We start from the raw sequence: 22,815 nt of genomic DNA, 5'->3' as shown, positions 1-22,815 counted from the left end.
GATCCTTGTGGTACGCCGCAGATGACTTCATAGGCCTCGGACTTGAATGGTGGAAGGCGGACTCTCTGGGTTCTTCCGGTGAGGAACGAGGTGATCCAATCAAGTGCTTTTCCTTGGATCCCGATGTTTCTGAGGCGCTGTAAAAGGGTGCTGTGGCAGACTGTGTCGAATGCTGCAGAGAGGTCAAGGAGGATGAGGGCGACTGTGTCTCCATTGTCCAGTAGAGTTCGAATGTCGTCTGTTGCTGCGATGAGGGCGGTCTCAGTGCTGTGTTTTGCTCGGAAGCCAGATTGTGAGGGGTCGAGGGATTTGTTGGCTTCGAGGAAGGCGGCGAGCTGGTTGTTGACAGCTTTCTCGATGACTTTGGCCGGAAATGGAAGAAGCGAGATGGGGCGGTAATTTTTGAGTTCGGTGGGGTCTGCTGTGGGTTTTTTCAGGAGGGCAGTGAGTTCAGCGTGTTTCCAGTCTTCTGGGAAGGTAGCGGAGTTGAAGGAGCAGTTGATGACGTCTCGGAGGTGCGGTGCTATGACGGAGTCTGCTTTGTTGAAGACGTGGTGAGGGCATGGGTCTGTGGGGGATCCTGAGTGGATGGGATTCATCAGGCGGATGGTGTCCTCAGTGGAGATTGGGTTCCAGGCGTTAAGGGTGTTCACGGGGGGAAGGTGTACAGCAGATGGTGGGGTGGGTTGGTTTCCGGGTTGGTTGTCAAAGCTGTTGTGGATGTCTGCAATCTTGTTGTGGAAAAATGAGGCTAGGGAGTCGCAGAGGGTTTGAGAGGGGGTGATGTCGTTGGAGTTGGCCGAGGGATTGGAGAATTCCTTGACGATGTTGAAAAGTTCCTTGCTGTTGTGGGCGTTGTTGTCAAGTCGATCCTTGAATGCTGTTTTCTTGGCTTTTCGGATTAGTTGGTGGTGAGTACGGGTGGCGTTTTTGAAGGCGTCCTTGGTGCTGGTGGTAGGGTCTTTTTTCCAGGCCTTTTCGAGGGAGCGGCAGAGTTTCTTGGATTTCTTAAGCTCATCGTTGAACCATGAGGCCTTCTTGTTGCCGGGTTTGTTTTGACGTTTTTTCAGTGGAGCTAAGGTATCAGCGGTGTTGGATAGCCATAGGGTGAGGTTGGCGGCGGCTTCGTTAACGTTAGAAGAGAGGGCTGGGGTGTTTTGAAGGAGTAATGCGGAGATTTGGTCCGTGGTGATTTTGTTCCAGTTTCTTTGCAGAGTTGGTTGGAGGTGGTTGGTGGGTTTGGGCTTGTTGTAGGTGAAGTGGACGCAGCTGTGGTCAGTCCAGATGAGATCCGTAGTGTGGCTGAAGGAGACATGATTGCTGGAGGTGAAGATGGGGTCGAGTGTGTGACCTGCGATGTGGGTGGGGGAAGTGACCAGTTGTTTAAGTCCGAGGTTGGCGAGGTTGTCCACGAGGGTGGCGGTGTTGTGGTCGTTGATCTTTTCGAGGTGAAAGTTTAGGTCTCCCAGAAGGATGTATTCTTTGGAGGGGAGCGCGTGTGGGGTGATGAAGTCCGTGATGTCTTCACTGAATTTTGCGCGGGGTCCTGGTGGCCTGTAGAGGAGTGTGCCTCTGAGTGTGGTCTTGGGGTCGGTGTGGATCTGGAAGTGAAGGTGTTCGGAGTTGGCGAGGTTGGCGTCGGAGCTGGTTGAGATGCGGATGGATTTCTTATGGACGATGGCGATTCCTCCTCCTGTGTGGCTGGTACGGTCTTTGCGAGTGATCTTATAGTCTTCAGGGATGGCAATGGTGATGTCTGGTGCGGAGGAAGCGTTCATCCATGTTTCCGTAAGGAAGGCGATGTCCGGAGAAGTGGTGTCTAGTAGATTCCATAGGTCGATGGCGTGCCTGTGGACCGATCGGGTGTTGAGCAAGATGCATTGTAGGTGGTTGGGGTCGGGTATCTGTGGTGTGGTCGTAGTGGAGATGTTGTTGGTGCCGCTGAATTTGCAGGAGAAGCAGGAGAAAGGACCGTGAGTTTGTCCAGGGGCGGCTTGGACGCAGTTGGGGGCGCGACCGGGGTTAAGGGCTAGGAGGGAGGCGGCATCGTAGGTAATGCGGGGGGGCTGGGCAGCGCGAGGGGCAGGGGGTCTGGCGCTGGGCGCGGTCCAGGCGCGGACGGGCGTAGACGGGCTTACCTTTGGCGCACCTTCGGCGCGGGTTGGGCGCGGGCGCTGCGCGCGGGAACAACTGTCATATATGGATAGTGGAGGGGGAGGGGCGAGGGCGGCTCAGCTGGGAGGCGTGGCGGGCTCAAGGGAACAACAACAACAGTAACAGAGCCAAAATGGAGGGGAGGGCAGAGCAGGGCGCCGATAGCACACGATGTCAATTACACAATGCAGGAAAGTAATGGAGCGACCAAGCAAGCATCCGGTGAAGCAGTGACCAGGCGGTGGGAAATGATAATGATTCCTGGCGCTGTTTAAATAAATAATTAAATGCTCACACGCTCTAAAATCTTTTCGCTATGCAAATATAAAGTACCGCAACTCTGAAACGCTGAAACGCTATGGCGCTATTACAATCAATGAATCACTCAGCTTTGTAGCACAATACCGCCTTTCAGCAGCAAGCAGGCAGGGGAGCGACCACTCGAGGCAGGAGCAAGGAGTGGATCACGGAGCACAAAGGTCAGAGGGCGCTCTATATTGTTAGTGGGAGGGCGGCTCAGCTGGGAGGCGTGGCGGGCTCAAGGGAACAACAACAACAGTAACAGAGCCAAAATGGAGGGGAGGGCAGAGCAGGGCGCCGATAGCACACGATGTCAATTACACAATGCAGGAAAGTAATGGAGCGACCAAGCAAGCATCCGGTGAAGCAGTGACCAGGCGGTGGGAAATGATAATGATTCCTGGCGCTGTTTAAATAAATAATTAAATGCTCACACGCTCTAAAATCTTTTCGCTATGCAAATATAAAGTACCGCAACTCTGAAACGCTGAAACGCTATGGCGCTATTACAATCAATGAATCACTCAGCTTTGTAGCACAATACCGCCTTTCAGCAGCAAGCAGGCAGGGGAGCGACCACTCGAGGCAGGAGCAAGGAGTGGATCACGGAGCACAAAGGTCAGAGGGCGCTCTATATTGTTAGTGGGAGGGCGGCTCAGCTGGGAGGCGTGGCGGGCTCAAGGGAACAACAACAACAGTAACAGAGCCAAAATGGAGGGGAGGGCAGAGCAGGGCGCCGATAGCACACGATGTCAATTACACAATGCAGGAAAGTAATGGAGCGACCAAGCAAGCATCCGGTGAAGCAGTGACCAGGCGGTGGGAAATGATAATGATTCCTGGCGCTGTTTAAATAAATAATTAAATGCTCACACGCTCTAAAATCTTTTCGCTATGCAAATATAAAGTACCGCAACTCTGAAACGCTGAAACGCTATGGCGCTATTACAATCAATGAATCACTCAGCTTTGTAGCACAATACCGCCTTTCAGCAGCAAGCAGGCAGGGGAGCGACCACTCGAGGCAGGAGCAAGGAGTGGATCTATCTATCTATCTATCTATCTATCTATCTATCTATCTATCTATCTATCTATCTATCTATCTATCTATCTATCTATCTATCTATCTATCTATCTATCTATCTATCTATCTATCTATCTATCTATCTATCTATCTATCTATCTATCTATCTATCTATCTATCTCTCGCTCCGTCTCCCTCCCTCTCTCTCTCTCCCTCTGTCTCCCTCACTGTGTCTCCCTCGCTCTGTCTCCCTCCCTCTCTCTGTCTCCCTCCCTCTCTCTCTGTCTCCCTCCCTGTCACCCTCCCTCTCTCTGTCTCCCTCCCTCTCCCTCTCTCTGTCTCCCTCCCTCTCCCTCCCTCTGTCTGTCTCCCTCCCTCTGTCTCCCTCTTGCCTGTCTCCCTACCTCTCCCTCCCTCCCTCCCTCTCTCCCTCCCTCCCTCTATCTCTCTCTCTCTCTCCCTCTGTCTCCCTCTCTGTGTTTGTCTCCCTTTCTCTGTCTCCCTCCCTCACTCTCTCTCTCTGTCTGTCTCCCTCCCTCCCTCTCTCTCCCTCCCTCCCTCTCTCTCTCTCTCTCTCTCTCTCTCCCTCTCTCTCTCTCTCTCTCCCTCCCTCCCTCCCTATCCCTCCCTGTCCCCCTCTGTCTCCGTCTCCCTATGTCTCCCTCCCTATGTGTCCCTGTCTCCTTCTCTATCTCTCTCACCGTCTGTCTCCCTCCCTCTCTCCATCTCCCTCCCTCTGTCTCCCTCTGTCTCACTCCCTCCCTCTGTCTCCCTCTCTCCGTCTCCCTCCATCTGTCTCACTCTGTCTCACTCACTCTGTCTCCCTTTCTCTCTGTCTCCCTCTCTCTCTCCATCTCCCTCCCTCTCTATCTCTGTCTCCCTCCCACTCTCTCTCCGTCTCCCTCCCTCTCTCTATCACTCTCTCTCTCCCCCTCTGTCTCACTCACTCTGTTTGTCTCCCTTTCTCTGTCTCCCTCTCTGTCTCCCTGTCTCCTTCTCTCTCTCTCTCTCTCTCTCTCTCCGTCTGTCTCCCTCCCTCTCTCCATCTTTCTCCCTCCATCTGTCTCCCTCCCTCTGTCTCCCTCCCTCTCTGTCTCCCTCCCTCTCTCTGTCTCCCTCCCTCTCTCTGTCTCCCTCCCTCTGTCTCCCTCTCTCTCTCCGTCTCCCTCCCTCTCTCTCTCTCAATCACTGTTTGTCTCCCTTTCGCTCTCCCTCCCTCCCCTCTGTCTCCCTCCCTCTCCCTCTGTCTCCCTGTCTGTCTCCCTATCTGTCTCCCTCTGTCTTCCCCCTCTCCCTCTCCCTCTGTCTTCCTCCCTCTGCGCACTCTGTCTTCCTCCCCCTGTCACCTCACCTGCTGCTCTCACTCCCTGCTGCCCTCCGTCACCTCACCCTGCTGTCCTCCTCACCCTTTGAAACCTCACCCGCGCTGAGACAGCTTCCGAGAACACACACAGCCGCCGCCGCACCCAAGTACTTAACAGGTGTTTTAAAAACCCTTCACTTGTTAATGAGGCTTTATTGTATTTCACCTCTTCTTAGCGCCCCTGCATCAGGGGCGCTAAGAAGAGGTGAAATTCAACAAAGCCTCATTTACAAGTTAATGGTCTTTAAAAGAAATCGCCCGGGCACCAGAAGCTCCACGCTGCTGCAACCGGCGATGTAAAAAACACACAGGTATGATGTCTGTAAGGTCCGCGGGCCGCCACGGAAGGCTTGCCGGGCCGCCGCCGGCCCGCGGGCCGTACTATGAGTACCCGTGGTTTAGACACACAGGCTGCAGAGAATGCAGCACACTACAGATGAAATAAGTGGCAGGGAGTGGCCTGGTTTGATTGTCTGGGGAGGGGCAGCCTACGAATTTTGTTGTAACTTTTCATAATAAACAGATCAGACATATGGCATCTGCTAAATCTTTCCCACTGAAGCAATCAAGCTTGCAGCTTCACAAATGGTGTGTCGCCATAACCAATGTTATCCTCCCCTAGTGTACATAAGCTGGAAACCATCAGACACAGTGATAAAATTACAAATATGTGCAAAATTACAGTTGGCAAAGCAATGTGCAATTTACAACCCATCTGAAAAAGGTCGAACAAGGATAATCACATTGCAAATCATACACTCCATGCCTATTGGCTTGAACACCTTTTACAAAAAATTGGCAAAGCTTACTGCCTTTATCATAACTTTTTAGAATAAGCATATAAGACATATGGCATCTGCCATAAATGTTCCCAAAGACGCAAGCGCGTGCTAAAATCCCTGGAGTAGGCCGCAAATACTTCTTGACTAATGAAAAATAAAAGGACTAATGCTGCTTTTGTGCACTTTATTAACGTGTGCTAGGAAAATAATATTAACTTGGGTTGCGCATGGATACATGCAACACTGGGTGGGTGCGTAATGGAAAGCATTATAGGTGATTAACAATGCCTGTATTTGCCGTAGAATCATGGTTTTCTGCTCTGCAGGAAACTTTTGGTTTAGTGAAATGAAAATAATTTCTGAAGATAATATTGAACGAGATGGGCAAGGTGGAAGACGAGTGTCCTTCATGAGTCCTGTGTGCCTGCCAAGAGTTAGCAGGAGGAAACAGTTATTCATTGAGTGTGGAACATTTCCTCTGAATGCGGCACAAGAGGTCAGATGTGACACAGAATTTGCTAACATGACTGGAATGGAGGAAATGAATATTATGACAGTGGCTCAAATTTGTATTTCCTGGGTTGAAAGTAGATACACAGAATAAATGGACAATAAGACATTGAGCGAAATGAGTATGACGAGAGTGGTGTGACAGTACACCCTCTTCCTTAACCAATCATGTGTAGAGAAATCTTTTGTTCTGACTCAAATTTGGGTTGGACATCTGGGTTTTAGGGTATAATTGAGGTTCCTGGTGAGAGGGGTTAGGTTAGTCGGTGGCTTGCTTTCCTACCTGCGTGAGGAGAGGCCTTGTTTGCCGTCTCCTAATCTTGAGATGGCTGTTCCTGTCTGCTGATTCCTGACTTAGTCTTTGCCTCTTCAACTCTTCTTTAGGGGACTTACTGCTCTCATGGCTAGAGAGTAGTTTTCCTATTTCAATTGGGTTAGTGTAGACAAAAACCTGAATTTGCATAATCATTTGCAAATGTAATTTGTCTCTGAACCTTTTGTCTCTTTGCCTTTCCACTCCTCTATGCACTGTTAGATGAGGATTATTTTTGTCATTGTTTCTCTGATATTGTTACTCTGTGATGATCTATGATTTGTACTGTATGTTGGTATTGATGAGCATTTATTTCACATTATTTAGATAAACATTATAATTATACAAATGAGTCTGTCTTTATTAGAGGTGTTTTACTAGTTTATGAGTATCTTTATAACCAAGTATTAATTTGCCAAACCCTGTCAACTATTTAAAGATTTGCATCGCAATATTTTAAATACTAGAAATCAAGATACGAATTGGATTTTAGTACGTTTGGTATTTAGTTTAGTAATTCACTAACCCAGCGTGATAAGCTTGTTGGGTAATGAAATTGGCCCTTGACTATAGAAATGTATTAGTCCCAGATCGCTGGATAAGTTTTGGTAGCAGCCTGATGGTTTACATTGATTATTTTGGCAAATAAATGGTTGAATTATTGATTTCAGATATTAATATGAAAAGTTAGCGTCTTTGTTTTCTGTAGTTTGGAACTACTGGTACGGAGTTGCCTAAGATCCCGGGATGTTGAATTAGCCTCAGGGGCAGAGGAAGAGTGTGGAAAAGTATCGCACTGGAGAAGTACTTTGTCTGTTGTAATATTGAACAGTGAAATGCTGTTAATATTATTCTAAGGGACCTATTCAGAAGTAAGTTAGTAAGCTGGATGAATTAGTGAAGTACTATTCCAAAACTTTAGGAAATACACCAAAAGGAGTACCAAGACCTCTTTTCACTTGATTGTAAAGTGGAGTGACGCTGGTCGTTATTTTACTAGATGTAAAAGCATTTCTTTAATGATTGAACAATCTCTTCATTTAGTGGAGCAGACAAAGTAGCAGCGTTTTGTGTAATTTCTAATAAGAATTTATTTAGAAAGACTTTGTAGTTAACCGTGGGCGGAGAACTCCGCTCTGCCCGCGGAGTGTGCAGAGTTTTGCCTACTCCGCGTTCCGAGGAGAACGGCGAGTAGGCAAACACTGCACACTCCGCGGCGGGGCGGAGTTGGCCTGCCCCTACCTCCCACCTGCCCTATAATAACAATTACTAAAGTTTTAAAATATAAGTTAAGGCACCTTACCTTATCTGCGGCGTCCCCGGCTGACCTCCTCCTCTCTTCATCTCGTTCACAGTGAAAACTGCGCATGTGTGGGTGCCCACGCATGCGCAGTTTTTAACTCGAATGCGATGAAGAGAGGAGGAGGCCCGCAGGGGATGCCGCAGACACCGCAGATAAGGTAAGGTGCTTTTAAACTTATTTTTTAAAACTTTAGCAATTGTTAATACAGGGAGGGTGGAAGGCGGGTGGTGTAGCGGAGCTACGCGGAGCGCCACAGCGTTTGTTATCAACTCCGTGGTGCTCCACCTAGCCCCACTACGCACACTACACCCAGGCTTATTTGTAGTACATTGCCATATTATTTTGTAAAGGGAGGGTCAGTTGTAGGAGATTGGTCTGGCATTGGTCAGAATAGTGGATGTGTATTATGCTGTGATTGGTGGGTTGGTGTTAGTTGCGCTGGTATTGGTCGAGCGCGAGCGAATAGAGTGAGCGGAATTACCTAAGGATTTCCTTGATTTCAGAAAAATTTAGCAAAAAGAGAAAGTTGAAAATTACGTTGGTAAAAATGATACAAGATTTATTTTAAAAACACAAGCCAATAGTTACTAGAGAGGGAGTTGCTGTAGCTCCTCCAAGATCGCCTGCTTCTTTTATGATGTTAGAGTTTGGATATCATATGTGTACATGGTTAGAGAATTTGCTGAGTTATGCGGAGGATGATGGAGTTTTAGCTTTCCCAGAGCATGGTACTTTTAAAGTAAGAAGTTTGGAAAATTTGAGAAGGCGAATGAATTTGTTAAAACCAAATCCTAGACCTATGCAGTATGAGGTGCTTGAGGAATGGGAACATGAGGCGTACAGAAGGGAGAAATGTAAATGGGATGAAATATAGGAATATAATGAGATGGTATTCAGAAGCTAAATGGGATGCTCAGATGAAAAGGTGGAGGAGAGAAGTAATCACAAATGGATTATACCCAGTAATGGTTGGTTGAGGGAAAAGCTGGTGCAAAGTGCAAAGAGAAAAAGATTAAAAGATTAATGTAGAGACTTCAGAACTAGATATGGATCTGAATAAAATTGATGATGAGATATTAGATGAGATGTTATTGGAGAGATCTCGATCATATCAGGAGAGTCCGAAAGGGATTACTCCAAGTGCACTGATGGAGCGGGTAATACAACATTTTCTATACCCCCCTATTCTGCATGTTTATACAAATTAGAATAATCTATTAATTGTAATACTATTAATGTGTTTGCGTGAAGTTTAACCAACATTACTAATGTACGAAATACACGTGGGATTTGCATTTTGCATGGCTAAAATAATTTGTAATTAACATATGTACGCATACTAATACTAGGAAAAATAGAATATTGCATGATATGTGTCGCTTTTGTGACGTTATCGTAATGTCGCACCAGATGACATCAATGGGTGAATATGAATGCTTTAAATGTCGCCATACGCTAGATAATTACAAGCACATAGGGGAATTAGTGAGGGTTTAACATTTTATTCATTATTTCTATGTATTAATTACTTTTTTGTGTTTGTTTCGCTTAAGTTGTCCTTTGGGCCTAAAACCAAGATGGCCGCCAAATTGACACAACGAGATGGCCACCATTCCACGAGGTTTCGGGCGAAGTGCGCCTGCGCCACGACATGTACCAGTTTCATCGACATGACCCTAGACTCGATGTGCCCAAGCAAGGTCACGATGGGAAGCCTGCCAAGCATCTTGACAAAGGACTTTTACAAAAACCCGAACCAGCATGTATAATGACATAACCTCCTGAACTGTGTCAAACCTCACCGGACGATCCCAACCAACCAATGGGATGAGCCCAAATTTTCTAAAATGTATCATCTTGTCCTTACTTTTATTATAAATTGACGTTAGAATAGAGAGGATTTGCTTGCTCGTACTTTCACTTTTGCTGACAGAGACAACGGTGACGCTACGTGACGGCTGCGTTCCTGAATCTTTGACAGACTGAATTACTGCCCAATTTCTTGATGAACTGAGGACTTCCTAAAATCTATGGGCACTGATCGATGCTTGCACGTCTCTGGTCCTTGACCCAATCTTTGGGACTGTAGCATGCTGCATGAAGAACTATAGAATTCTGACTGATTGACGACTACATTTGATGACTTAGAGGACGAACGATAGCCTGAATAGGTAAATATGGTGTTCTGTGATTTGCGTAATGATTAATAAATTTACTAGATGGAACTAAATCCTAGCATTAATTAGATAAACCAAAATATTGATTAACACGAAAATGTGTTTGGTCACTTATTAAAAGAGGATAGATCAGGATCTTTGAGTATGTTTTAGCGGGACTAAATCATCAATACCAATCCAACTAAATGATCCATTGATCACATGGGAGGAGTATCTTAACGTTTAGGTTTACGATGTGTAGAGATAAGGATATTAGTGTATAGAAGTGTAAATAATTTTCTCTCTATAGGTTATAAGGTATTCCTTTCATGTCAGCGCTTGGAACATTCATTTCTCCTGTAAGTGCAGACCAGTGAGAAGCGAAGTGTGAATGTTGGAGTTATGGGCCCCACCAGTGATTGTAGGAGTGAATGTGTTAATGTGATATTTGGTCTGTGATGAAGGGAGGATATTAGGTACGGGGTTTTGTCCTGATTCCAGTTACCCAGGTTTCCGCGCTGCAACAGTTTTTCTGGTAGCAGGATGATGGTTTTTATTGTTTTGGTTTGGTGATTATTGCATGTAAAATTGCTTATTGCTTATTGATTATTTTGTATTGGTTTATGTATTAACACTCTGGTTTTATTTATCAGGAGCATTGCGTCTCCATCTAGGTGTTTTAATTCTGGAGAATCGGTTAACCGATGCTTGTTAGAAGGGTAAGGTAGAGGGATGTGCTACTTTATCAACGGAAGTAACGATTCAATAGTACGGCAGAGGTAAGCGCTGCTCTCGGGAAAGACGAAATTCTTGTGAGAAAGGTCATTTACTATTCTTTGGTTAGCGAAGCGGACAACGGTGGCGTTTTTATGTCGTTACTAACAGATTTGTGAATTTGAAGAACGTAAAAAGCTTACCGAGGGAATATTTTTGTAAAGGAGGGGTCAACAGGAGCAGGAGCTGCGACAGCGAGAAAAGCTGACGTCAGAAAAGCCGCGCTGGGATTGCCTAGTCAGTGAGAAATGTAGACGCCCCTGATTAATGTTCTAGTGTATGCTGTGCTAGGAGTGGAGAAGTACAGGGTGACGTAGATGCTGCTGATTGGTGTGCAGGTGTGAGACACGCTGGGATTGGAGAATTGCAGAAGTGACGTATACGCTCCGGATTTGTGCGTTAGTGTGAGTCGTGCTACGATTGGTTAAAATAACAGAACAGTCGTAAGGAAAAGACTAGCGATACACGAAAGACAAAATGATGTATTACGATCCACCTGAAAAGGAGAAAAAGTCCTGGTTTGGGAAAATCAAGAAATGGTTTAAAAAGGACAAACCAATTGTGACTAGAGAAGGACAGTTGCTACCCCCACCGAAATCGGCCACATACTTTATGGTTGCAAAATACGGATATCATACTTGTATTTGGTTAGACAATTGGGTAAAATACACTGAGAACGACGGAGATTTGGCATTTCCAGAGCATGGTTCATTTAATTTAGCGGTTTTGAGAAATTTGAGAGAAAGAATGATGAACCTAGAACTGAGACCTAGACCGACACAGTTTGAAGCATTGACAGAATGGGAAGATGAAATGCATGACAGAGAGAGACAGAGGAGTGGCAGAAGGTATAAGTACACGTTTGGTAGATATGGGCATGACACTCATGATGAGAGACTGAGAAGGTGGCAGAATGCAAGTTTGACTGAAGGTCTGTTTCCTGTGAGAACTGTTGAAGAAGTTGGAGGTAGAAAATGTACGGAAAAAAGATATAATGTAGAATCAGGGGGGTATGGAGTGCATGAATCAGAAGATGATATTCTTGATGACATGTTTTATAAAAATCCACCTCCGTATCAACCAGAATCTGAAATGTTGACACAGGATGCCCCAATGAGAGAAACATTACGAATCATTAAGACTGAACCAGTGTCCCAAGAATTAGGGAAAAATAATTCCATTAGAGAGATAGAGAGAAAATTGGAAAATAAAGTAAATGGTGAAAATTCGGCAGAATTAGCCAAAACAACTTTAGAATTAACTGAAAAAATAAGAGAATTGACCAAAAATTTAGAAGCTGTAACTGTTCCAGTGACTATAGGCCCTGTGATGCCTATTTTTGATAAACAGAAAGATAGTGAACATTGTTTATCCGTTCCTTATAATAGTAATAAACAGACTGAGAAGCCAAAGCAGAGTCTAAATGAAAATCCATGGAGACAGACAATGAGTATGATTGAACCAAATGTTTCGAGTAACCCATTTATAGGTCCAAATATAGCAGAAAGACATACAATGACAATGGAATCAGTATTAGAGACACAAAGGAACTCAGAACGAAGTAATGTAGAGAAACCAGTAGGTCCAGCTTCAGAAGAATTGAGCGAATGGTTGAGAAGCTTGCAGAGAAAAGACAAAGAATCCCAATCAATAGATGTGGCCAAATTACGAATGGTACTGGAAGAGTTAATAGTAGGAACTATCCCCACAGAGAAATAAAAAACTTATCATGATAAGGAGTTACTGTTTTTGTGCAAAAGTGTAACGTGGAGAGCAAAAAATCTGCATGAAAGAAGAAGTAGCAAATGAAATGGGTATAGATATTGAAAAGGTGAAGGCTTTACAAAAACCATATCGAATAGATTTTACAAAAAGATATTGAAAATTTGAATACTACAGGACTGATAAGTCAGATTAAGGGGATAATTATTTTGTTGAGAAAATGGGGAGATGTAGATAAATGGAGAAGCAGGTGGTACCGAAAATGAGAGGATGCCTCAGATAAAACATTTGCAGCGTTCCCGGTGAGAGAAAAGGAAAAGGTAGTAACAGAATGCCTCATGAGAGAAATTCCAGGAGGAGGATATGTACATGTTCCATGGACTAGACAAGATATTTTGTCATTTACAAATGATTTCCTTCGACTACGCGAAAAACCTGTTGAGTGGTATAGGTAAGTGGACAGATTTGTGAAATTATCTAAAGTATTATGGATTGATTTGAATAGTCTAATTGACATAATAGTGCCAGCAGATTTATGGACAGAGTGCAAACTTATGATAAATTGGCCAACACAGGAATACCCTAGGGATCCAAAGACAGGAGCCCCTGATCCAGAGGTTATGAAGAAATATGAACAGGTTATTGCCTTTCTGAAAAATAAAGTACCTCCCAAAGAAACAGATTGGGTGAAAATTGACAGAACTCATCAGGGAAGTAAGGAGTCGGTACATGCCTATTACGAAAGGCTGATTTTGGCCTTTAAACAGTTCAGTGGTGATAAAAATTTGAGTGAAAAGGATTTATGTCATTTTGTATACAGATTTGTATATGGTCTACGTCCAGAAATTAGTGAGATGATCAAACAACATACTGTAGATTGGCAAAATAAGAAAATAGTTGAAGTATTAAGACATGCAAAATATTTCAGTGATGAGATTGAAGCCAAACAGCGTAAGTTAAAAGAGAAAGCTATGTGGGCACAAGTAAAAGTGGCAGAAAGACAGGAAGCTCAGTTAGCGGAACAAGTGAATAATACAGTCCCCAGACCAAAATTCACTCCTGGGAAAGTTAAGGGAAATTTTAATATAGAAGAAGCTAAAAAGAAATTCCCATGTCATAATTGCGGTAGAGTAGGACATTGGAAATCCGAGTGTAAATTTCCCCCAAGTACTAATAATGAAAATGCATCATTGAATCCACAGGTGCAGAATGAGGTGCGTGGTCAACTGCAGCGACAGCAGCAGGTTGTTACCCAGCAGAATCAGGTGCCAAAACCGCCTTTTCCACAAAGCAAAAACTCACAGAAATACAGTAATGAGACAGGATTCTACAACGAAGAACAGGTAACTAAGCTGCTGCGAGCTAGCGCTGGTTCACAGTATTGGCTACAACGCGATGAGAGCGATTCGGAAGAGGGTTATTGACGGTGCCGAGGAGGTGTAGGGAACTCCAACATCCAGTTAGAGGAAGGGACAAGTAGTCAGCAGGAAGATTGCGTGATGGAGATTCGAGGAGGGACAGAAGTAGGGAAAACGAAAGAAGTGGTGGAAAAAGAAGCTGTTGAAAGTAAAAAGCAAGTTGAAACAGAGTCAGAGGGAAGCGAAGACGAAGTACCAGCAGGTCGAGTTCTAAGAAAGAGAGCTTGGAGGGCTGAAAAGAATGATAAAGGAAGTAAACTGAAAAGAGCAGCAAAAGACGAAGTTTGGCCGAATAAAATAAAGAGGCTGAGATATCGGCTGACACGAGTACATTCACCAAGAGCTGAACAGGTGAATGAAGTAACAAGTCAAGAGAAATCAAAAGATGAAGAAATAGTCGTAATTGGAGAAAGCAAAAGAACGAGGAAACCTAACCAGAAGTATAAGTCGCCAGAATGGTTGTATGTGGCCCTGTTTGAAGTAAAAGAAGAGGCGGATAGCCAAGGAAACCCAGAGGTGACTGTACCGGAAGTGGTTGAGGAGGACGAGGAATCGGAAATCCTGAGAGTTATCTTGTCCGATATTGGAGAAGAAGCGGATGTTCAGGACATTCTGTTCTCAGATCACGAAGGAAAGGTGAAAGATGATGAGATGCCAAACTGAATGAGACAAGAAAGCTACTAATGGAAAGACAATAAAATACGGGAAAAAGACAAAAACTAGTAGAACCAAGTAGGTGCTTAGAGCCTTGGGTTAGACAAACTAGTTGTGTAGTAGAAGAGGCTAAGTCAAAAGACACAGGTCATTTTTACAAAAATGGCAAACACAGATAGTAGAAAAGGTAGATGTATATTTTTGAAAAGATGGTGTAAAATGTGTTGTTGTTGTACAGGGTTACTAATGCTTCTGTGGAGTATACTTGCTCTGATGATCTCATTTAAATTTTCTATAGATACAATAGAAGGACATAGTGAAAACAAAACTAATATAGAAAAGATTCAAAAGGTAGTTCCAACTAGAATAGATAGAAACTATTTGCATAAAGACAGGTCTATAACTGAATTTTCTAACAATGTATTTTTGAAATTATTGTATGAATATGTAAAGACAATGGACGTAAGGGACTGCTACGTTTGTATGCAGTTACCTGCATCTGTATCGGAGGGAGTGACTTATCACCACCTTCCAGTAACTTATGGAATAACATGTAGTGTAATAGCTAGTTTATTTTACCAAACAGGGAAGTTAGAGTATTATTTTTCAGATGTAGATAACATATTTTCACAAGTACCATCAATTAACAAGCTAAACAAGGTAAAACCTGCAAAGGCATTAGGTGATTTTTTCTTAGAAACTAAATAACTAACATTAGAGTATATATTTAGAAACAATTTGACTTGCAGTTTAAAGAAAGAAGAAAGGACATTTTTGGATATGGTTAAAGAAAGAAGATTGAAAATGCAAAGAAAGGCATCTGAAGGAAAAGTGGAAAAGACAGTTTGGGATGTAGAAATGGAAAAACACTTGAAAGGAGAAGCTAGTCCAACTATGGCCTTAGATTGACCTCAGAAAGGGAAATTGTGTATTAGAAGGAATCAAACTGCATATGATAATTACTTTGTAGGTAATAGTGAGTGCCATGATAATACCGAATCATGGGTGGATGGGGATTTAAAGGAGGAAATGATCCAGTTTTTCCTGGGTTGTACTTTATTTGCGGGAACAAGGCGTATTATCGTTTGCCAGACCATTAGTATGGCACATGTTATGTAGGCCTGGTTTTCCCGAAGATTTTTCACATGGGAAGAGGAGAAGATGGTGTACATAACTTAGGTAGTTATTTAGCACGTAAGAAGAGAGACTCTTGGTCAGAAATTGTGGGTGATATCTTTGCAGCATTGATACCAGCAGTGGGAATATCTCTGAATGCAAACAAAATTAGAAGGCTATCAACAGTAGTGGATCGCTTCTCAACAAGCACCGCTGGAGGATTTTTATTGGTAAACACTGAAATGGTTGCCATGCGTGCCATGGTAATGTAAAATCGACTTGCCCTTGATATAATATTGGCAAAAGAGGGTGGAGTCTGTGGAATGCTGAAAGTTCAACATTGTTGTACCTACATTCCAGACGAAAGTAAAGATTTGAAAATTTATATTAAAAATATAACTGAACTGCATGAGGAAATTGCACCACTGGAGGTTGAAGGTGTTTGGGAAAAGATTGTAAAGAAAATATCTGCTATAAAAAAATTCTTAGTGAACCTAGGTAGTACCTTTTTAGGTAAAATTTTACTTCCATTAACATGTGTGATTTTCTTAGTATTAATATTAAGATTAGCATGCCTCTGTCATAGAAGAAAGAAAAGTCAGAAAAAGTTAAAAAGAGAACATTTTAAAAGAAAAGATAAGAAACAAGAGAGAGAATTTGAAGAAATAGAATTAGAAGAGGTAAAGCAAAGTATGTATAAGACAGCCAAAAGAGAAGATGTTGGAGAGACTGAGATGTGAATAAAAGTAAGAACTCACTTTGACTCCATGAAAGGTAATACAACATTTTAATGGTGTGGTGATAAAATCACCAAAGGGGGGATTGATGGAGCGGGTAATAAAACATTTTGTATACCCCCCTATTCTTCATGTTTATACTAATTAGAATAATCTATTAATTGTAATACTATTAATGTGTTTGCGTGAAGTTTAACCAACATTACTAATGTACGAAATACACGTGGGATTTGTATTTTGCATGCCTAAAATAATTTGTAATTAACATATGTCGGCATACTAATACTAGGAAAAATAGAATATTTCATGATATGTGTCGCTTTTGTGACGTTATCGTAATGTCGCACCAGATGACATCAATGGGTGAATATGAACGCTTTAAATGTCGCCATACGCTAGATAATTACAAGCACATAGGGGAATTAGTGAGGTTTTAACAGTTTATTCATTATTTCTATGTATTAATTACTTTTTTGTGTTTGTTTCGCTTAAGTGGTCCTTTGGGCCTAAAACCAAGATGGCCGCCAAATTGACACGACGAGATGACCACCATTCCACGAGGTTTCGGGCGAAGTGCGCCTGCGCCACAACATGTACCAGTGGCCTCGACATGACCCTAGACTTGATGTACCCAAGCAAGGTCACGATGGGAAGCCTGCCAAGCATCTTGACAAAGGACTTTTACAAAAACCGGAACCAGCATGTATAATGACATAACCTCCTGAACTGTGTCAAACCTCACCGGACGATCCCAACCAACCAATGGGATGAGCCCAAATTTTCTAAAATGTATCATGTTGTCCTTACTTTTATTATAAATTGACGTTAGAATAGAGAGGATTTGCTTGCTCGTACTTTCACTTTTGATGACGGAGACGACGGTGACGCTACGTGACGGCTGCGTTCCTGAATCTCTGACAGACTGAATTGCTGCCCAATTTCTTGATGAACTGAGGACTTCCTAAAATCTATGGGCACTGATAGATACTTGCACGTCTCTGATCCTTGACCCAATCTTTGGGACTGTAGCGTGCTGCATGAAGAACTTTCGAATTCTGACTGATTGACGACTAAATTTGATGACTTAGAGGATGACCGATAGCCAGAATAGGTAAATATAGTTTTCTGTGATTTGCGTAATGATTAATAAATTTACTAGATGGAACTAAATCCTTGCTATAATTAGATAAACAAAAATATTGATTAACAAGAAAATGTATTTGGTCGTTTATTGAAAGAGGATAGATCAGGATCTTTGAGTATAGCAGGACTAAATCATCAATACCAATCCAACTAAATGATCCATTGATCACGTGGGAGGAGTATCTTAACGTTTAGGTTTACGATGTATAGAGATAAGAATATTAGTGTATAGAAGTGTAAATAATTTTCTCTCTATAGGTTATAAGGTATTCCTTTCATGTCAGCGCTTGGAACATTCATTTCTCCTGTAAGTGCAAACCAGTGAGAAGCGAAGTGTGAATGTTGGTGTTATGGGTCCCGCCAATGATTGTAGGAGTGTATGTGTTAATGTGATATTTGGTCTGTGACGAAGGGAGGATATTAGGTACGGGGTTTTGTCCTGATTCAGTTACCCAGGTTTCCACGCTGCAACAGCACCATAAATTGAAATTGAATTTCCACAAGTTCCACAGGTACCACAAGCTTCACAAGTTCCGTTAGTCTTACAGTCTTCACAAAATACATGAGTTTCACAAGAAAGAGAGATTTAAATGCTCAATAGAACAAAGGAAAAATTGACTCAGAAAATTAATCAGATGAGTTTAAATGCAGAAGCGATGTCAGTTCGGGTGACAATTGGTCCTATAGTTTCATTGTATAGTGAGGGTCAAAATATTTTGAGAGTGCATACATTGACAGTTCCAGTAAATGGTGCCAGGAATGTTAGTGGATAAGAATCAAATGAGATTGGTACGCCACTGATTGACATTCCAGTAAATGGAAATGTGACTTAAATGCCAAATAGGAGTGTACTGATCGATCCTAGAAAATTAATGCCAAATGTGAGAGAAACAAATTCAGTATTAGGTGGTTCAGTGGGACCTTCGCTAGAAGAGTTGGATGATTGGATTAGAGGAATGACACCTAGTAAGTCCAAACCGAGTATGAAAATAGGTAGGTTAAGAGTAGGTCTAGAAGAAATTATTACAGGAAACAGATCGACAGGATGACACAGGAGTCAAAAGAAACAGTACATGTTTACTCCAAAATACTTTTACAGGTGTTCAAACAGTATAGTGGTTTTGAAAGCATAACTGACAAAGATATGGGACATTTTGAGTATAAATTTGTATTTGGATTGAAACCTGAAATTAGTAATATGGTGCAGCAGTATTTGATTTGTTGACGAAACAAGACAGTGGATGAAATACTGAGGTACGCAAAGTATTTTTGTGATGATATTGAATCTAGACATAAGAAATTGAAAGAGAAAAGGATGTGGTGCAAGTGAAAGCGGCACAGCAGAAAAATAGGAATTTTGTTGATTTTTCTCAAACAGGATTCCAGATGAAAGGGCACAATCAGAATTTTCAAAATGGCCAGGTACCTGGTATGAATGTTGTACCAAATGGTGGTGTTCAAGTGCAATTACAAGGAAAGGGTAGAGGTAAAAATAATAAAGAAGAAATTAAACAGGAATTTCCTTGTCATGCGTGTGTAAGGTTAGGACATTGGAAGAATGAGTGTAAGTTCTTGTTAGAAAATAATCGAATGGTTCGAAATTTTAATCCACAGATGCAGAATGAGGTGGTTGTGAATCAACAACAGCTGCAATAGCAACAGGCAGTTACACTGCAGGTACAGCAGGTACAACAGGTACAAGTTCCCCAAGCTCCTAAGCCAAATAATGTGAATGCTCATGTACAGGGACACAATGTGAATGCTGGATTTCACACGGGTGAACAAATTGGTAAGATTAAAAATGTACAGATGGTTTTGCAATATTGGTTACAATGTGCTGAGAGTGATTTAGATTCATCTCAATGACAGTGCCTGAGGGGGGAGGAAGAGTGCGTACTTGGTGCATCTCTAGAGGTAGATCAATCAGGTCCTTTTGTGGATGGGAAAGTGGAAGGTAATGATATTACATTCCTTGTGGACACTGGTGCTACCCGTTCTACTGTAAGAGAAGCAGAAATTCCAAACCTACCCCTCTCAAGAGAAACTATCCAAGTTGTAGGAGTTTACAATAAGTATATTAGAACTCCGGTGACCAAACCAATGGAGGTGCATATTGGAGAATTTAGAGATTTATATTGGTTTGTGGTGTGTGATACAAGTCCGGTGAACCGTTTAGGTAGGGACTTACTATGTAAAATGAACTGCACCATCTACTGTACACCAGATGGTATTGCTTTTCAAACACCAGATGAGGATGTTGCTTTCAAAGTGATGTTAGCAAGGCAAGGGGCAGAAGTGAATGACTTATATCCTTTATTTACAGCAAAGGATTTGCCTGTTGACTTGAGAGATGCAGTGACAACTGATGTGTGGGATTTTACAGGGAAAGACATCGGATTAATGAAGGATGTTGATCCTATTCAAATTTTGGTCAAACAGGGTGTATAATTTCCCAAAACACCACAGTATAAAATGAGTCCTGAGACTATTGCAGGGGTTACTCTTGTAATTGAGCAAATGACTGAATAGGGGATTCTGAGAGAGATACTAGGGAGTCCTTGTAATTCACCTATTATGGGAATTAAGAAACCCATAATAGGTGAATTACAAGTATAGGATTGAGTCAGATTTGAGGAAAATTAATAGAATTGTAGTACCTTGTTCTCCGGTAGTGCCAAACTCAGCAGTAATTCTTTATCAAATTCCCTGTTATATGGAATGGTTCACAGTGATCGATTTGTGCCAAGAATTTTTCTCTATACCCTTGCATCTGGATAGCCAAAATCTTTTTTTTTCCGGTTCGGAGACCGCATTTTGGCATGGTGCAGAGTTCCTCAAGGGTATACAGAGAGAGTCCTTCAATTTTTAATCAGATTCTGAAAAAGTGTCTGGAGTCATTGGCTATGCCAGAGGACTCAGTTTTGGTGGAATATATTGATGACCTATTGGTGGCATCAAAGACACGAGAAGCATGTGTGACAGATACAATTCCTCAACCAAACCATTTGGCAGTAGGTGGGCATAAAGTATCACCAGCATAATTGCAGTTTTGCCAAAAAGACGTTCAATATTTGGGACACAAAATTGAGAACGGAGTCAGGAAAGTATCACATGATCGAATTGCTGTGATCTTGCAAATGGGTCCTCCCAGAACATAGAAAGAAGTTTGAATGTTTCTGGGTATGGTTGGATACTGCAGACAGTGGATCATTTGCATTGTTCTGTTGTGAGAAGGATGGATGTGCACTTTCAGTTTTGATGCAGGCACATGGGATGGCGCTCCGTCCAGTGACATATTTTTCTGCTTCATTGGACTCAGGGGCTGCAGCTTTGGAAGGTTGTTTGAAAGCAGTGGCTGCAACTTGTGTGAGCCTGGAGCAGAGTGAATCAATTGTGATGGGACATCCAGTGGAAGTGTATGTGCCACATTCTGTTGAGATTTTGCTGACAAGGACGAGAACACAGAGTATGACAAGTAGTTGTTTGACTAGATATGAGAGAGTGATCTTGGGTGCTGAGAATGTGACACTAACAAGATGCACGACACTGAACCCAGCGACTTTGTTGCCGAGTTCAAGCTGTGAAGAAGTAAAAGATGAAGCAGATCATGATTGTTTAGATGTGACAGAGTTGTGTACGGAACCAAGGCCTGACATAAAAGATACACCACTGCCAGAATGAGAGTGTGTGATGTTTGTAGATGGTACCTGTCTGAGAGATGAAAAAGGTGGATTGCGTGCTTCATATACAGTATGTACAGTGGCTATGGTTCTTGAAGCATACAACAATCAACCCCTTACAAGATTACTGGAATAATACATTAAAAAATAATAGAGAATGTCCCACAGAGCAACAGTTAATTTCTTTTATTATCAAAAAATATGTTTTTTTGCCCTTTTTTAAAATAAATACATATATAATTTGTCACATACAATCAATTCAATATATACAATATCCTTTATAATTCATATATACGATAGCCTTTATAATTCATATCAGACCAAAGAGCCCCCAGCTACTAGGGAGAAAGCCATATTTTGGTACATGTCTCCGCAGAAAACATCAACAAAAAGAAAAACACAAACATACATATAATGAAAACTTCAACTGAATTACAAGAACTCACAAAATTACAATTGACTCAAACTAAAGACACCATTACAAATGACACAACATATTTCAAATAAACAATACATAACTAACACAAATGCGCCGAAGCGCGTTTCGGAATTGGCATCATCAGGGCGCTGACTTCTTATCATGCTAGAAATTCAAAAAAACATTCCGTCTAACATTTAAATCTGATAGTATTTTGATACGTTTGAAGGCTCTGTAAGATATATACATAGAACTCTGTGGGAACAAACACAGCATAATAAATAATTCCATACATAGTTTAACTAATCTCAACACTGACTAAAAACACAAAGGAGCAAATGTAGTTCAAATGTGAGTCCCAAAAAGAACCACATAAATGCCATAAGACAAAAAAGGTTTTTTGCCAACACCACCAATACACAAATTTAAACTAAAAACATATATTAAATAGTAACTCAGTGAAAAGAGAAAATCCCAAGTGACAGAAAAGTGTAGATACACAGCGATAAGCTATACCAAAGCATATAAAGAAAAAAATCAAAAGACTACCCAACATACTTTTTAAAGAATAATCAGATTCCCAACTCAAGATAGAGCCTGTGAAAATAGTCAGGGGTTTAAAAACGTATACTACCCTCCGCTATTAGCTATATTTTGGAAATTAATAATAATTAGAAATAACATGCCTATTTATTTAGTCCGGAAAAGCTCCAGGAATGTGCTATATTCACTGGGTCCAAGATCTGGTCTTCCAATTAAAAACGTAATGCAAACTAAAGTATAAAGGAAAAAAAGGCGAATCAATATCTAATACTCTTACGTTTTGTCAAAAGAATATAGGGTAAAGTAACCATCTATGTACGTACTTGCACAATCAAGTCAGTGTTCAAAAATGGATATCCACAGGTGGTTTGATGGTGGCAAGGTCCAAACGTCAAATAGTAACTGGGTGAAAATTAAATAGACACAAGCATGTCATAACACCCAGCACATCGATTTCCTGGAGTCTAAGCGATACTAAATACTCTATAACTTAAATTTTTGTAAATAGTCCGATGGAACACATATGTATGTATGTAGGTCCGGATTTGGAGGCTACCATCAGATAATCATATGTAGTCTAACCAGAGAGAATCCTCAATACGATTTAAGAAAAATGAAAAAAATGAAAAAGAGAATATATATATACACATCTTAAATACCTCCAGGAGACAGAGCTAAAGAGCAATTAGTTTAAGGGGTAAAAAT

Source organism: Triturus cristatus, chromosome 2_1, assembly GCF_964204655.1.
Source record: "Triturus cristatus chromosome 2_1, aTriCri1.1, whole genome shotgun sequence".
NCBI lineage: Eukaryota > Metazoa > Chordata > Amphibia > Caudata > Salamandridae > Triturus > Triturus cristatus.
The sequence above is the reverse complement of the archived record's forward strand: the minus strand, read 5'-3'. Positions refer to the sequence as shown.